Source organism: Canis lupus, chromosome 25 (genome assembly GCF_011100685.1).
Source record: "Canis lupus familiaris isolate Mischka breed German Shepherd chromosome 25, alternate assembly UU_Cfam_GSD_1.0, whole genome shotgun sequence".
In the NCBI taxonomy this organism is placed as follows: domain Eukaryota; kingdom Metazoa; phylum Chordata; class Mammalia; order Carnivora; family Canidae; genus Canis; species Canis lupus.
In genome coordinates, this window is record NC_049246.1 from 23,858,787 (window position 1) to 23,875,987 (window position 17,201).

Genomic DNA, 17,201 nt, shown 5'->3' on the forward strand with positions numbered 1-17,201 from the left:
ATGAAGCAAGCTTCCACTTTTCATTCACTGACTTCAAATTTCTTCCTAAAATAGATATAGTATAAGCATATCAAACAGCTCACTGGTATTTTCAAACCTGGCAGGAAATGTGCCACCTGTACCGCTATTGGAACGGAAAAACTGTTATCCCAATTGCCAGTATTTACCAATCCAATAAGTAAATAGCGTAGGCTCGATCTTTATAGGCAGTTAAACTGTACAGTGCTTGATAGATATGCCTGTGTGGCAGCCTTAAAGCAAAACAAAGGACAATGCTGGATAACAAGACAGCTGCAAAAAATTAACTTTAGATCCTGGAGGAGATCGGAGTTTCAGGATCACAGGAGCTCTCCCTGGCAAGAAAGATACCTGTTACAAAAGAGCGTTGGTTATTAAAAGAGCAATAAGCCACCGCAGATATATTTAAAGCATTCCACAATCAATGTGAAGATAAGTGACATAGCCTGAAGATGAGCACAAGAAGATAAGTGAAATCTGTGATTCTACTTTATATTTGAGATTCACAGCCTGAGGCAGAAGAGCTGTGCAAAATACAAACTCCGTCTGAATTTTTGTATCAAAGCCCTATGATTGTCTTCCCATTAGCAGCAACTTGGTATCGAAGGACAGTTAAGGAAGGATATTGGTCCATGCAATCGTGGAGTTTAGGGGGTTAGAACGTGGGTCTTCTAAAAAGCGTATAGCTTCTTTTTGCAACCATTTGCAAAATCCTTGCCAGAAGCAGGAAAAATCTATATGCTAATCATATATCCAATTGGGCTGAAACTTAAGGAAGTTAAGAGGAGAGCACAAATCTGATTCAGAGGGCAAAGGGACTGACATACGAAAAGAAATGATTAAAGGGTTCTAAAATGTCCAGCTCTGCTGAGTAGCCACCAAGAGAAGACGTGACTATCATTGGAAAGTGTCCACAGAGTGTAAACAACAGTCAGAGTCATTACTGAGCAGGAGAAGGAATAAATTGAGGTGAAATTAAGGACAGAGAAATTTTTACTTAATGCCTGTAATGAAAAAAAGCTGCCAGATAGTGAAACATCTCCTCGGGGGAACCATGAGCCATCTTCTCAGGAAGCTTTCAAAGGTCAGACTTCACCAAGAACCAAATGAGCATTTTTCCAGTCCTTTGGATTAGAAAAGCCCTTCATAAAAGAGTAGAATTCTATTTTTTTATAGAAAATAATTGCCTAAAATTCCTCTCAAAAAAGGAAAGATCTGTGATGGGACGACATGGGGAGCTAGTTTGTTTTGTTTTGTTGTTTTTGGTGTTTTTTCTTTCCTTTTTTCTTTTTTTTTTAAATAGGCTCCACACCCAGCAGCATGGAGTCCAGTGTGAGGCTTGAACTCACAACCCTGAGATCAAGACCTGAGCTGAGATCAAGATTCAGATGCTCAAATGGGTGGGCCACCCAGGCACCCCCACAGGGGGCTAGTTTTAAAGGAAGTGAGGTAATAGCAGAATGCTTGGAAAAGAGGTAGGTTGTTGGCCAGCAGAGAAGTGGTAGGAGGCATCGCCAAACTAGACTCTCTAGAAAGACAATCACAGACCTATACTAGTAACGAACTTCTGCAGGGCTTATATGTTGAAGCAATGGCACAGGCATCTTCTTTAGTTCATCAGCACAACTTGATTTTTTCCTAGCAGTGGCCTAAACACTTGGTGGCAACCTACCATTTCAATTCTCTGTGTCCTTAACCTAAGAAGTGTCTAAAAATTCTAATAAGCTGGTCTTTGTAGCATTTTCTATTTTTAACTAACCAGAGTGGTGGCTCCGGATACAAGCTTGCCATCAAGCAGATCTGAATTCAAATTTCAGCTCTAATATTTCCTGTGTGACCACTGGCCAAGTAATATGACTTCTCAATGACCCAAGTTCTCAGCTGAAGATGGGATAATAATATATACCTCTACCAGTCAGTGTTCTTTTTTTTTTTTTTAAGATTTTAATTATTTGTTCATGAGAGACACAGACAGAAAGGCAGACACATAGGCAGAGGGAGAAGCAGGCTCCCTGCGGGGAGCCCAATGTGGGACCCAACCCAAGACCTCTGAGCCAAAGGCAGATGCTCAACCACTGAGCCACCTAGGCATCCCTACAGCCAGTGTTCTTGGTTGTAAGAATTAACATGGGGAAACTTAAGCAGAAAAGAAATCTATTGGAAGGTTATTGGAAAGTTCAGAGAAGCAACAGTAGAACCAGGTGGAGAAAATGAATGGAAATTAAGTTGCTTCAAACTATGGGCAAGCTTATGGCACAGAAATTGTCTTGTTAGGTTGTCACTACATAAATTGCTGCCACCACTACTGCTGGATCATACACAACTAGACTCTGCTGTCACTCAATACTAGATACTAGTATCCTTTTTTTTTTTTAAGATTTCATTTATTTACTCATGAAAGACAGAGAGAGAGAGAGAGAGAGAGAGAAAGAGGCAGAGACACAGAGTGAGAAGCAGGCTCCATGCAGGGAGCCTGACGTGGGACTTGATCCGGAGTCTCCAGGATCACGCCCTGGGCTGAAGGGGGCGCCAAACTGCTGAGCCACCCGGGCTGCCCAAGATGCTAGTATCCATCCACTCACCATGAGGTAAATTTTAAGAGATCTCTGCATCTTGTTTCTCTCACTTGAGTCTAATTCCCTACTGGGAGCATTTGAATGGCTAAATCTAGGACACATGCCCATTTCATAGCTGCCAGAGGAGGCAGAGAGGGAGTATCTCACCTTCTTCATCTTTTGTTGAAGACAGGGCTCTGCCTCCCATGGAGATTTCCTCCAAATTAGAAGGCAGATTTGAGTGCTGGGAAGCCAGAAAAAGGACAAACATCTATTCCAGTTCATGTCTTTGCCTGTCAACTTCGCCTAGGTTATTCTTTCTCTAATTAAGTTTCCCCCAAAGTTCCTACCTAACAAAATGCAACCACCCTTATAAAGTCAAAAGCTCACAAACCCTCTCCCAAAAGGAAGACAGGGCACTGGTTCTCACACCAGTTTAAATCCAGGCTCTCTCAATGTCAAGACCTCTTGTTCTATCATAATCACATCTCAGTATCCAGAAACCAATGACAAATCATAACATGAATAGCTCTACTGCTACCATGTTGGGAAGGCAGAGGAGAGAAAAAGGAAACATGCAGGGATCTGTTTAACTCAAATCTATCAGGTTCTGAGTTTAAAGGGGGAGAAGTCAGACAGCAAGAGATGTTCTTACACATTCACCACAAAGAAGGAAATTCAAGTAGGAAGGACTCCATAGTCATTGTATCCACAACTACATTGTATCAGTCTACGTGGTCATTGGGTCCTGGCTACAATTTGCTGTTCAGGGCTTTGTTTCCTGGTAAAGTCATTCAAATCTTTAAATTTCAGAGGGATCTGGGTTTGGGGTTCCTGCCTCTAGGCAATTGCAGTAGCACTCCATTCAACTTTACCTCTGGCTACAAAAGAAGGAGGAATTACCCCAGAACATCACCTCGATGTCACAACCACAGGTCACCTTCATCTTGACACCTAGGATCAAGATGGGTATCAACATCAAAGCCTTCTATTGCAATGGCAGGAGGAGATCAAAATGGTCAGGTCATAATCACAATTTCCCTTTTTTTTTTTTTTTTTTTGTTTATAAACATTTGGAATTTTATTAAAAAAAAAAAAAACATCACAACCATGAACATTGTTACAGTTAGAGGCCCTCTTGGTTCTCCACAATGATACTGAGCATGCTCACAAGGGGTTCTCATTGTTCAGTCTTTAGTCAACTATCTTTAAAAGAAGGAAAAAAAACTCGGCGCACTACCATTTAACTTGTTTTAATGTTTCTTCACAAATGGTGAAAAATACTAAAGTACAGACAAGGAATAATCATAATGTTGTGGCCAACATTGTAAATATGGAATCATAAATTTAAAACATTTTCTGGTTTAAAAAATAAACCTGCTAGTCCAGGCAGCTCTGCTGGGGCCTCTGCGTCTAGCAGGGCTGGTCCCTGCGCCCCTGACGGTGCTCGCCTTTATCCAGTTTTCCAGGTCCTCCACGCCGCCTCTTCTTCCTCCCTCTGTTCCATCAAAGGTCCAGGGGGGGATCCCTGGGTGGCGCAGCGGTTTGGCGCCTGCCTTTGGCCCAGGGCGCGATCCTGGAGACCCGGGATCGAATCCCACGTCGGGCTCCCGGTGCATGGAGCCTGCTTCTCCCTCTGCCTGTGTCTCTGCCTCTCTCTCTCTCTCTCTCACTATCATAAATAAAAAAATAAAAATTAAAAATTAAAAAAAAAAAAGGTCCAGGGGGGCCCACCAGGACCGCCTCGTCTTCGTCCGCCAAAGCCACCTCGGTCCAAGCCCCGGCCACCACGGAAGCCCCCTCTGTCTCCATCGCGGCCACCCCTGAACATCCCACCGGGCCCACCGCGATCCCTGAGGCCACCTCTTCCTCCCGGCAGGCCACCAGGGCCGCCTCTGCCCGGGGGCGGGAAGGGTGGTGGAAGGAAGCCTTCAGGCCTCGGGGCCTTACCCTGGTTGCATTCTGTTCTCCAGGCGAAGTTCTGGTTTCCACACCCCGGATTGGGGCACTGCCAGTCCCCAGCTCGGCGTTGGACGGTTCCTCCTCCAGATGGGTTCTCTCGGGAACCCCGGGGTCCTCTTGGGGGAAGCCACCTCTGTCTCCTCCAAGGCCTCCCATGCGACCCATGGGGCCCCCAGGACCTCCTGGGCCCCCTGGACCTCCAGGGAGTGGCGGTGGCATCCCTCTGCCCTCACGGGGAGGCATACCACCCCGCATGCTGTTCATTGGAGGTTTCTTCTGAGCAAGAGAAACCTTAAGTTTGCTTCCTTGGAAATCTTTCCCATCAAACCACTCCACAGCAGCCTTGGCAGTTGGTGGGTCTTCATAGGATACTGTAGCATCACCTTTGGGCTTTCCTGTTTCCTTGTCCAAGTAGATATGGATCATGGGTCGTCCGGTTCTCTTGTTCATCTTAACAACTCCACACTGCTTAAAGAAGTCAGCCGGATCATCTAGAGTCACATTGTCATTTAAGCCTTGCACATAAATCGCACTGTTGTCAGAGTCTTCATCTGGATCTACAGGTGGGCCTAGATCAAGATCTGGTCCTTCATCCATGGGTCCACCAGGCTTATTGAAGCCACCTCGCTCTCCAGCGCCCATTCCACCGCATCCTCCTCCCCGCCCACCTCTGCTCATGCCTCCATGATCAAATCCCCCTCTTCCCCTGCCCCGGTTATCAGGGCCACTCTTGCTCCGGTTCTCTCCTGGTCCGGAAAATCCTCCAGACTCCTGCCCATAAACACCCATGCTACTGGGGTGGTCCTGTCGGAATGAACTCTGCTGCCCGTAGCTGCTGCTCTGTTGGCTATATTGACTTGGAGCCTGGCTGTAGGATCCAGTTTGGGGGGGATAACTAGTGGGTGGCTGCTGTCCATAGCTGCTCGGCTGCCCATAGGTGTTCTGCTAAGAGTAACTGCTCTGATCATAACTAGTCGGCTGTGTAGAGGAGTAGCTGGTAGGAGGATAAGATGGTGGTGCTGTGACTGGCTGCGTGGGGTAGCTCCCAGGTACCTGGGGATAACTGTTAGATAACTGTCCATATCCTAGGCTGGGCTGGTTGTAACCCCCTGTGCTAGATTGAGGTTGACTAGTCTCAGCGGGTTTGTTACCATCCTGTGGTCTTGCAGGTGCGGTGGCTGCTGGCTGCTCATAATCACAATTTCCAATTCAGTGGGACTATTGTTTTGTTTCCCTACAATCACATTCAACCCTTGAGTGTTTGAGGTTCTAACCAACGGGACCCAGGGTCACATGAATAGAAGCAAAAATTCTGCATTAGTTGTTAGGTGTAGTTATTTATATTCCTTGGTTCTAAGGTTCGTGTACTCTAACCAGGAAAAGCACCATAAATTGGTCCAAGAGCATAAAATTGAAAACTTGCATAGAGTACTTTGCAATGTACCTATGTGCCAGCTAGCACCGTAAGTTAATCTTCAGTAGGTTTTTCTATAGAACCAGCTGCTTCTGGATTGTAGGGAACATGTCAAGATCAACAAATAACTGAGTATGAACCCATTGCCTTTGTTGATTCACTATAAATTGAGTCCTTGGTCAGAGCAAAGTTGTGTGGGAGACCATGTATAACTAAGGTCTTCAGTAAAACCTGTCATCAACCAAACTATTACTCATTGATTGTAATGTGTAAAATGTTACATCAGGCCATTCTCCTTTCCAGACTTAAAAGATAAAAAATATGGGCTGCTCAGAGTTCCTCCCTGGGGAAGGACTAACTTTCATCACTCCTTCAGGCCAGCCTGCATGGGCTCAAATTGCACAATACACTTCTGACTCCTGCCAGCCAGGGGCTCAGAACACTAAGTCTAGCTCAAAACGCTTCTTCCTCATTAAAGCAGTCATGGGGAACCCTCATGAGGCCAAACGTGTTTGCTCAGTTGTAAAATGGGTTTTAGAAGTGTGTGAGGATAAAATGGGATAAGTATTCAAAGCAGTTAGTCCAGAATCTGACAGAATAAAAATCCTAAAATCCAAGCTGTTATTGTTGCCAAATCACATTTAGGCAGGAACCAATATGTGTGGGCAAGCAAATGAAATCAACTACATGTTTTTCCTAAGTCTACATACTTAAATAAGTATATTTATTTATAATGTTCAATAAATACACAGATGAGTACATGCTTAGCATTCTATTAGTATTAAAATTATGCATTTTAAACCAAATTAATGGGGGCAGCCCGGGTGGCTCAGCGGTTTGGCACTGCCTTCCGCCCAGGGCGTGATCCTGGAGACCCGGGATCCAGTCCCATATCGGGCTCCCTGCGTGGAGCCTGCTTCTCCCTCTGCCTGTGTCTCTGCCTCTCTCCCTCTGTGTGTCTCTCATGAATAAATAAATAAAACCTTTAAAAAAATAAACCAAATTAATGTACACACACACCAGTCTCTTTCTCTTTCTCTAAAGAATTACCTGGGGAAAGTAATACAGATCTGTGATATCAAGTAAGATGAGAAAATTCTAAGCATTTCTGTACACAGATACTTTTTTACATAGATTTTTTTCTATAGAAAAGTTCACTAGTCTTATCCAGGAGGGTACCAGGGTTCTATTTCTTCCCCCAGATCACTAGCCTTTATCCAACTGTGTAACATTCAGCAGATCCAAACTATGGCATTGAAAAAAATAGCCATCGGCAGAGGTCACAGAGCAACATCTTGAAGAGTCAGACTGTAAGTGTCATCTGTAAAGTCTCCACTCTCAGACGATGTCATCATGCCAATTCTATCTCTAGATCTTCACTACCAGATCATTCTTTCTCAAACACTAATATAATTACCATGGAAAAAATGAGCACAAGAGACATCTGGAGAAACTCAGAAACCTGAAGGTGAGAGACTGCTTGTTACACCTCCTCCTACATGATATATTCTAGACCGAAGTTTTTGAGTGTCTCTTATAGCAAGAGTGTTATTTAATCACAATTTCCCCCTTCAACGATCAAGTTTTAAAATAACTGAATATTTAATTAATTCTCCAGAGGAATCTAAAATATGCAGAATTGATTAAAGAGTAAAAAATTTGCAGTTTCTCTGTAGCTGTAAACTCATTGAATGCAAACGAAATGCTCCAAAATGCTAGCAGCTTCCACAATCTAAATGATATTGGAAAGTAGAGTTGAATGTTAATTACATCTAGAGGACCTTAGACTAAGACTTCCAGACAGCCCCCATTCTGTTTTTCACAACTAAGCTGTCCCTGAATTTAAAGGAGAGGGGATTAATCATAATCCGTGATTCTGTGAAAATATGTCATTATGCATTTGAAAATGGTAGTTCACAGTCAAATTAAAAAGCTATGTGGTAGATGGTTTTAATGGGTACATGATTAATTTTATATGGTAATTGAAAATTCCACAACAGGAAAAGAAAAATGACATCCTGGTTCCTACCTCTCTGCAATGGAGCAATTTGACAAAAAATTCACGAGACCCATGCCTTGGCTGAAATAGTGGGCAGCCTCAGACTGATTACTTATCAAACCAGAATGACAAGAATTAAGGCGTATCACCAGGTAACAAAATAGCCTCTATTTAGGTACTGATTCTGCTTGTTACAAGTTGTAACAAAACAATCTCAATTTTGAGATTCCCTGAAGATATGGCAATGATAATAGAAGAGGAAAGTGCAAAGAAGGATGTAACTAAGTGGTGAAATAAAGAGAATAGTGCTAAATTCACATGCTTTAGTCAAAACAGGAGTAGAAGAGTCAAAGAGGACACCCAGGTCCACAGGAGCAACTAATATATCATAGATGAGGCTATATCGGGATGGACCTTTCAACATCTAGGTGGTCAAGCAAGTGTTTAAACAACCATAATAATATAAATATAATGTCACCTCTCTACATAAATGACAAACAAAAGATTTTCCTAACAATTAGCATTTTTTTTTGTTTTGTTTTTTAATATTTTATTTATTCATTCATAAGAGACACACACACACAGAGAGAGAGAGAGAGAGAGAGAGAGAGAGAGAGGCAAGAGACACAGACAGAGGGAGAAGCAGGCTCCACGCATGGAGCCCAATGTGGGACTCGATCCCAGGTCTCCAGGATCACGACCTAGGCAGAAGGCAGCGCTAAACCGCTGAACCACCCAGGCTGCCCCAAATTAACATTTTCATATAAATGTAGAACATGCACATTGAAATTTGAAACACTGGACTTCTTGTTCTAAAAATAAAATGGCAGGGGCATCTGGGTGTCTCAGTGGTTGAGCATCTGCCTTTGGCTCAGGGTCCTGGGATAGAGTCCCTCACCGGGATCCCCACAGGGAGCCTGCTTCTCCCTCTGCCTATGTCTTTGCCTCTCTCTGTGTCTCTCATAAATAAATAAATAAATAAATAAATAAATAAATAAATAAATAAATATTTTTTAAAAATAAAAATAAAATGACAGATCATCTGTCATCATTCATTGTACAGTGAACATTCCAAATTTACTCATCCTGAAAACTTGTTTGTTCCAAACTGTGTCAACACCCAGGAAGGTTGGGTTTTGTCTTAACTAAAATTTCTGGGAAGAAACATAAAACTAATTTGACCCCACAGCTGTCTGCATCATCCTGGTTGGTGGGACTGGGTGGCGCCCAGCAGGGGCAGCAGCCAGTGGATTCTACACAGAAAGTGAGGTTCCAGCAGCTGAACTGGTCGCTGAGGAAATTAATTTACCCAGCACAGATGAAAGCAGCAGAAGCAAAAGACAAAGAGGATCTCCAGAAGAGGGAAGCTGTTTAGTGCAAAAATAACAAAAGCAGGTATGTGGGAGGTGGGGGTGGGGGGTGGGGTAGCAAAAGAGGTTTTTTAAGAGGGAAGGGACCCAGGAATAATGGGCAGAAACAGGAGGGAAGGTACAGTTTAAAACTAGCCAAAGTGGGTTCTTCACCATATAGGTCGGGGGCTGGGTGCAAGATAAATGGGGTAGAAGTGCAAAGCTGGACAGGATGATGTAAAAGCTCGTTACGAAAATTGCCTGTTAGAGAGCACTGAGTGGTATTAGTGGGAGAGTTAATGTGCTGCAAAAACACGGAGTCATTTTGTTTACTTCCCAAATGACACTTAGGAATTCAAGGTCAGGTTTAAATTTGTCTTTTCTTCCCTAAAACAGATGGAAGGGCAAGGATCTTCAGCATCAGTCTGGAATGCAGCTTGTTCGGAAGTCCTGCTGTCATGCTTACGGCAGCCTGCTTTTTCAAGGGAGGCCAGCCAAGCAGGCATTTGTCATGCAAAGAGCAGAGATAGAACAAGATCCACAAAAGGAACATTAAGAGCACAAAATCAGGCCAAGTGGCAATAACCGTGACCTGCTGGGAAGCAGTAGCAGCACCTGGGAGAAAGTGAGTCATTGTGAATACAGGAGCTGTGCGTCACGGGGGGGGGGGGGGGGGGGCGGGGAACAGAGAACAGCAGGTTTTGCAAACAGCCACCACAGTCACCAAACCCAGGCCATACTGTAGATGGATCTGGGAAGGACTGCATGAAACACACACACATTCTCATACATAAAGAGCTCAGCACTCTTAATAGATATCTCAGAAAGCAAAGTCAGCAGGAAGAGAACTTTTGAATAATTGTATTTTATATCCACAAAGAAATTGTCTCTACTCTATTTTTTTAAGTGGGCTCCATGACCAACATGGAGCCCAACACAGGTCTTGAACTCAGGACCCTGAGCTCAAGACCTGAGTTGAGATCAAGTCGGACACCCAATCCACCGAGCCACCCAGGCATCCCAGAAATTGGCTCTATTTTAATGCTATTTTCTCTCTTTAGGAAATTTCCCCAAAATTTGAATAAAAAATGTTGAAGTATAAATTTAATAGGATTTTCAGGTTATGATTCTATATTTCCAAGACTACTAAATGGATAGATAAATAATAAATGAAAGACTTTCTCCACTCTTACATTCATTCACTCTATTTATTCATTCAACCAATATTTATCAAACACCCAGCACAAGCCAACACTGCAGAGACCTCTGAAGTACAGTGGTGATCCATGTGGGTGTGGTTTCTGTTCCCTTGGAGTTAACATCCCAACAGAGAAGTCAAATACCAATCAAATAATCTCACCATATCATAACCACAAATGGTATGGTTATTCTGTGGTAAAACCAGTGCAAGCTGTGGGAGCACGCAGTGAAGGAACTGTCTCCTCTGTGACCTCAGGAAAGATTTGCTCAAAGAAATGACATTTTACCTAAGTTCCAAAGGATGAGTAGAAGTATCCTTAAGACCTGCCAGTTGAGGCATCATTTTGTTTTTTTGTTTTCAATATAACATGATGTAAGTATCAGGGCCCAGAGAGAAAGATGAGTCAAAAGGCTTTACTGTCCCCTTTATGGTCTCTCAAAAAAAAAAAAAAAAAAATACTGCACTCAGTGCTTCTAGCTCTCTGTCTAAAGGTGGGATTCTTCCAACATCTTTAAGATTCTGGACATCACTGCAAATGCCCATACCTCTGCAGTGCTGGTGGGTCACTGTATAAAGGAATGGGAAAGGCATTTTGATTCTTTTTATTACCTTCTCTAAGAATTGAAATTGCCAGCCTTTGGTGAAAATCAATCTTTATTCTCTTGCCTTATCCAGGATGCCAAGGAACAAATTTCTCCCGTTTTTTCTAATAATATAAAAAGGCAGGCAAGTGTAATCTCTAAACAAAACAAAACAAAAACATTTGTTTTTGAACACTTGTCTCTGAACAAGACATTCTTATGAAACAAAAGAATGGCTCTGAACAAGACATTCTGAGGGTATGATATTTTCTCTTCTGGGGAAGGGAATTACAGATCTTGGTATAACTTGCTTAAGAAAAACAGACAATAGACACTTTGGTTCCAATTGTTTTCCATAAGAAGAAAACATTTTTGGGGGGGCGCTCAGCGGGGAGCCTGCTTCTTCCTCTCCCTCTGCCCCTCCCCACCTGCTCGTGCGCTAAAATTCTCTCCTCCTCTGTCAAATAAAATAAATAAAATGTTTTTTAAAAAAAGAAACATTTTTTCATAGCAGAAAATGAAGGCCTTCAGGTTTATAAGAGTTATCCTGAGATTTTCCACAAAAATGAGTTATTGGTAAAGGAAGCAAGAGCAAGGAATGGGTATGAATATCCAAGGAATAAGAGATATACATTCAAAGGCCCTGGGGCAGATGACCATGGTGCATATGAGGAGATGAAGAGAAGTCATTGAAGCAGAAGAAATAACAGGATAAGTGGTAGAGATGAGGTTAAAGAGCTGTCAGATGTTACAGGGCTTTAAGGAACAAGGTAATGATTTTAATCTTTTCCTTAAAGCAATAGAGACCCATTGAAGGAGATTTAGCAGGAAAGTAATAACAAATGTATTTTTTAAAGATCACATTTTCTGTAACTTGGAGAAGAGATTCAAGAGGAGCAAAAGTAGATGTACGGAAGAGGTTAGGGGTATAGTAATAGCTTAGGAGGGAGATGATGATAGCTAAACCTAGGATGATGGCAGTACAGATGGAAGAAAATAGATGAAATTAACAGGATTTAGGGGAAGCTGGGTAGCTCAGTCTGTCAAACATCTGCCTTCAGCTCAGTTCATGATCTCAGGGTCCTGGGATTGAGCCCCATGTCTAGCTTCCTGCTCAGTGGGAAGTCTGCTTCTCCCTCTGTTTCTGCCTGCCCCTGCCTCCTGCTTGTGCTCTTGCTCTCTCTCAAATAAATAAAGTCTTTAAAACAAAAGAAATTAACAGGACTTAATCATAGATTGGTTTATAGGTGACAAAGGAGATGGAATTGTCAAGGATGAGTTCTTCATTTTGAGCTTCTTTCCATAAAGGAATGGCTAGTGACAGCATTCACCAAGAGAGTAGACCCTCATACAAATAAGCTGGGCCAGGGGGTGGTAGTGGGAGAAACAATGTGTTTAGCTTAGAAATGCAGAGTCTGCGGTGCTTTGGGGATATCAGGTATATATACATTGTTGGAAAGTAGCATATTTATCCCACAGCTGAGAAATATGGGATAAAGATATTGTACTGGAGTCTTGATGATAGAGACATAAGAACGGATGAGATTGCCTAGGGAGAGAATGTAAAGTGATGCTTTGGGAAGAAGACAGACAGGTAAAGGAGACAGAGAAGATAGAGAGATAGGAAAATCAGAAAAATGGCTTCACAAAGGCTGATGTTTCACAGAGAACTAAAAGCGTCCTGCTGGATTAGTGACATGAAGGTTGCTTCTGATGTTAAAAAGAATCATCTCTACAAAAGAGCAGAAACTACTTCAGAGCATGTTGATTAAGGAGTAGAAGGGTGGATAAGTTGAGTGTAGACAACAAATCTTCCAAGAAGTTGGCTGTAAATGCAAGATGAGTACTGAAGAGAAAAGTGGAATGGGGTAGGTCCATAAGAAATATAAATAAGTGGGACACCTGGGTGGCTCAATGTTGAATGTCTGCCTTTGGCTCAGGGCTTGATCCCAGGGTCCTGGAATCAAGTCCTGCATCAGGAGCCTGCTTCTCCCTCTGCCTATATCTCTGCATCTCTCTCTGTGTCTCTCATGAATAAACAAATAAAATCTTACATATATATATAATATATATATATAAATGGGTGACATTTGAACATACCTCAGTGCTGAACAGAGGGATCCACTGAAAGAAGAAAAAGTCGATGGTACCAAAGGGAGAGTGGATTATGGAAGACATAACTTTTCTAAATCAGCAGAAGATGGGATCCTGACCACATGTGTAAGGACCAAACTTAGAGAAAAGGGAGAAGAAAGTTGAGAACATTCTCTCTGATGGATTCTATCTTCTTTGTAAAGAGTAGATGTTACGCCCAGAGCAAGAGAAAAGAGGAGGGATTGATGAATTGAAGGTTTGAGAAGAATAGTGGCCTGAGATGGTAAACAAGTTAATCAGAGTAGCATTGATAGATTTCCAGATAATGTTTGAAAGACAACTGAAGGGCAGCCCCAGTGGCGCAGTGGTTTAGCACCACCTGCAGCCCGGGGTGTGATCCTGGAGATCCAGGATCAAGTACCACGTTGGGCTCCCTGCATGGAGCCTGCTTCTCCCTCTGCCTGTGTCTCTGCCTCTCTCTCTCTCTCTGAATAAATAAATAAATCTTTAAAAAAAAATGAAAGACAACTGAAGTTGTCTAGTCATGAATTTGTGGTGGTGAATATCTCCCCCACTGTAACATTTTCTCCCATAGTTCTTCAACCAGAATTAGAGGGACATGCATTGAAATGATAGTTCAAAATCTAAGCTAATATATGGAAGAAAGTAAGGATAAAATAGGCTTATGAGCAGAGAGAAGCCAGAACTGTTAATAGAATTGATGCCCACACGAGTTTGAAAGATGATGTTAGTACAAGTAATTGAACAAAAAGTCTGGCTTTAATCAGACAGAGTGAATGTCAGATTTGTGAGTTAGAATTTTTAAGTGTTGGGTGTTTAAAGCTCCAGGGTGTGACTCATGGATTGGATAGAAGTGAAATAGAGAAGAAAGTCATTGGACAGAAAAGGTCAAGAAAATGGAGTCCAAAGTATGGGGTGGGTCATGAGTTTACATATCATAGCAGAGATTGGGGTGAGATGATCACCATTAGAGCAATACAAAACTCATTAATAATCAGAGTAATGAGGAGGTCATAACAATGAATAGGAAGAATGGCTAGTAGAGCCAAAAGGCAAATGCCTCCATGAAGCATGATAATCAACCAAACTGTGGAAGTGATACAGAAACAGCAAGGAGGACACCAATCCTACCTCTAATCCCAGAGGCACATGCGGTATGAAAAATGAGCAAACTCCTGTTCTCCCCAAAATGGCCATGCCCAAGTCAACCCTAGAGTCTTAACATCTACCTGTCTGGGCCATCTTCTCTCATTCTTCTAAATCTATCATTTCTGTCTATCAAAAGCCTCTGAAATGATGTAATCATTTCTTTAAAATATATACACTATTTATTGCTTGAAAGATTCATTTTTTATTTAACTAATTGAACTCTAAGATAGTTGATGCTCCCTTTATAGATCTAGCAAGATAATCTCAGAAGCAAATTGGGATAAAGTTCCACTTTTTGCAAGTCTAGACTGGAGTTTAACTTTTAAAGTAAGACCTTCAAGGAAAACTCATCAGAGACTCATGTTCATAATCTATTCAGCTGGTATATCTGGATTTGATGCTCAATATGTCTGTAATAGCATACTTTCACACTTCCACATCTCCACAGTTACAAGGTCTTAATCATAATGAGTCATAATGAACTCTTCTTTGGTAAGTGGGATTAACATTCCCACATGAACTTGAGATGCTGAATTATTAATAGCCTCCAAGGCTTTTGGTTTTTTACTGTGCAATGCCTCCAATGCTTTCATAAAATTTTAAGATCATTAAAATAAAATGTAGGCTCAAAACCTATTTTTCCCAGTGCGGAAAAAAAAAACTAATAATAAAAGGCTATCATGAGCTTCTCTGCAGGTAAATATTAAGGTAATGAAGTTAATAATACTTTAAAAATGTTATTGCATCAGGCGGGGAAAAAACAAAACAAAACAAAACAAAACAAGACAAAACCTCCAAACATTTTGTTTTCACTATGTGACATTTATGGCTCATCAGTATGACCTCTCTGATAGTTTGTGTTGGCATTAAGCTAATACTACTTAATGACAAGTGAAAAATCGAAGTAACTGTATAATTGCCCCTCCAAAAGACATGTGGCTTCACTGGGTTTTGCCTTTTTTTTTTTTTTTTTTTTCACTAGGTTCATTAGGTGTGATGGTGCAAGAAAATGTTCCTGAGAAACTTTGATCACAAAGAAGATGTCTAGGGGAACCCTGGGTGGCTCAATGGTTTAGTGCCTGCCTTCGGCCCACGGCATGATCCTGGAGTCCCAGGATCGAGTCCCACATCATGCTCCCTGCATGGAGCCTGCTTCTCCCTCTGTCTGTGTCTCTGCCTCTCTCTCTCTCTCTCTCTCTGTATGTGTCTCTCATGAATAAATAAATAAAATCTTTAAAAAAAAAACCAAAAGACAAAGAAGATGTCTAAATGCTGAACATCATTAAAAAGGCAAAGAGGTGAGCCACCTGGGTGGCTCAGTTGGTTAAGCACTTGACTCTTCGTTTCAGCTCAAGTTATGATCTCAGGGTGGTGAGATGGAGCCCCACATAGCCTTCACACTCAGTGGGGAGTCCGACTGAGGATTCTCTCCCTCTGCCCCTGCTCCTTTTCACGTGTGCACATGCAGCACAGCTGCAAGTGCTCATGCACACGTATGCACTCTCAAAATAAATAAATAAATAAATCTTTTTTTTTTTTTTTTAAGGCAAAGGGAAAGGAGGGACTTAGCATAACTATGTTACCTTCTTTATCTTGGAGGGTAAAATGAAAATAAGAAGTCCAAGAAAAATAAAGTTTCTATGAAGGGATTTCCAGACGAGATATAGATTATTCACAATTTTTAAAAATGGACTTCAGGTTGTGAAAAGGTGAAATGTAACAAAATAGGTAAGGATGAGCTAGCACTATATTTACCAAAGAAAAGCAATCAAAAACATGTTTATTTCAAAAGAAATAGCTTTGCAACTGCTAGGATTGGAATGACAGGAGGTGAGGACATTCAGAGTAGTTGTAGAGAAAAAAAGAATAAAACAAGGAAATTAAGAATCCTAGATCTGCAGTGGATGGAATGCTCCAGAGGAGAAAGCAATGCCAAAGGCTATAAATTACAGGATAGAAATAAGAATGGGAAATACATCATCTTATGAAAAGGTGGAACCTGAGGAGTCAAAGTGGGGAAGAAAAGGGGGGTTCACAGAAAATCTAGGGGTGTAACAATGCCATACAATCATGGAAAAAGAAAAACTTTGAATAGCGAGATTTACTTTTTTTTAAAGATTTTATTTATATATTCATGAGAGACACAGAGAGGCAGAGACATAGGCAGAGGGAGAAGCAGGCTTCCTGCGGGGAGCCCAGTGAAGGACTTGATCCCAGGACCCCAAGATCATAACCTGAGCCAAAGGCAGATGGTTAATCACGGAGCCACCCAGGTGTCCCAAATAGGGAGATTTAAAACAAATAGCGCAAAAGCAGATAGGTGGCAAGACAACTACCATGCTCAAGATACATTTTTAAAACTAATTTTTTAAAAACTGTAACACTGACTATGAAAAGATGAAGTAGGAGGTGACTGGGTTCATCTTGGTGACTCTATTAATTTGCTAGTACTGTCATAAAGTACCACAAACTAAGTGCCTTGAACAACAGAAATGTGTTGTCTCATGATGTGGAGGCTGGACATTTGAGATCCTGGTGTGGATAAAATTAGTTCCTTTAGAGGGCTGTGAGGGAAGGATCTGTTCCCAGCCTCTCCTTGGCTAGTAAATGGACATGTCCTCTGTCTCTTCACCTGATTCTTTCTGTGTGTCTGTCTGTGCCCAAACTTTCCCCCTTTTATAAAGACACCAGTCATATCGAATTAAGGAACCACCTACTCCAGGATGACCTCATCCCAATTGGCTATCCAATTTCATCTGTACCGATCCTGTTTCCAAATAAGGAAACATCTGGAGGTATTGGGGATTAGGACTTCAACATGTGAATTTTAGGACACAATTCAACCCATAACAGCGGTC

General features: G+C 41.9%; 1 long non-coding RNA gene and 1 pseudogene across 1 annotated transcript; one reads left to right on the forward strand and one right to left on the reverse strand.

The window, feature by feature from the left end:
• Nucleotides 1–3,986: 3,986 nt before the first annotated feature.
• Nucleotides 3,987–8,372, reverse strand: LOC100686259 (annotated as a pseudogene).
• Nucleotides 8,373–9,067: 695 nt separating this feature from the next.
• On the forward strand, nt 9,068–15,513 carry LOC119865838. The gene is made up of 3 exons (XR_005378211.1): nt 9,068–9,343; nt 9,694–9,922; nt 15,326–15,513. It is a non-coding gene; the product is annotated as an uncharacterized LOC119865838 (long non-coding RNA).
• The last annotated feature ends 1,688 nt before the right edge of the window (nt 15,514–17,201 follow it).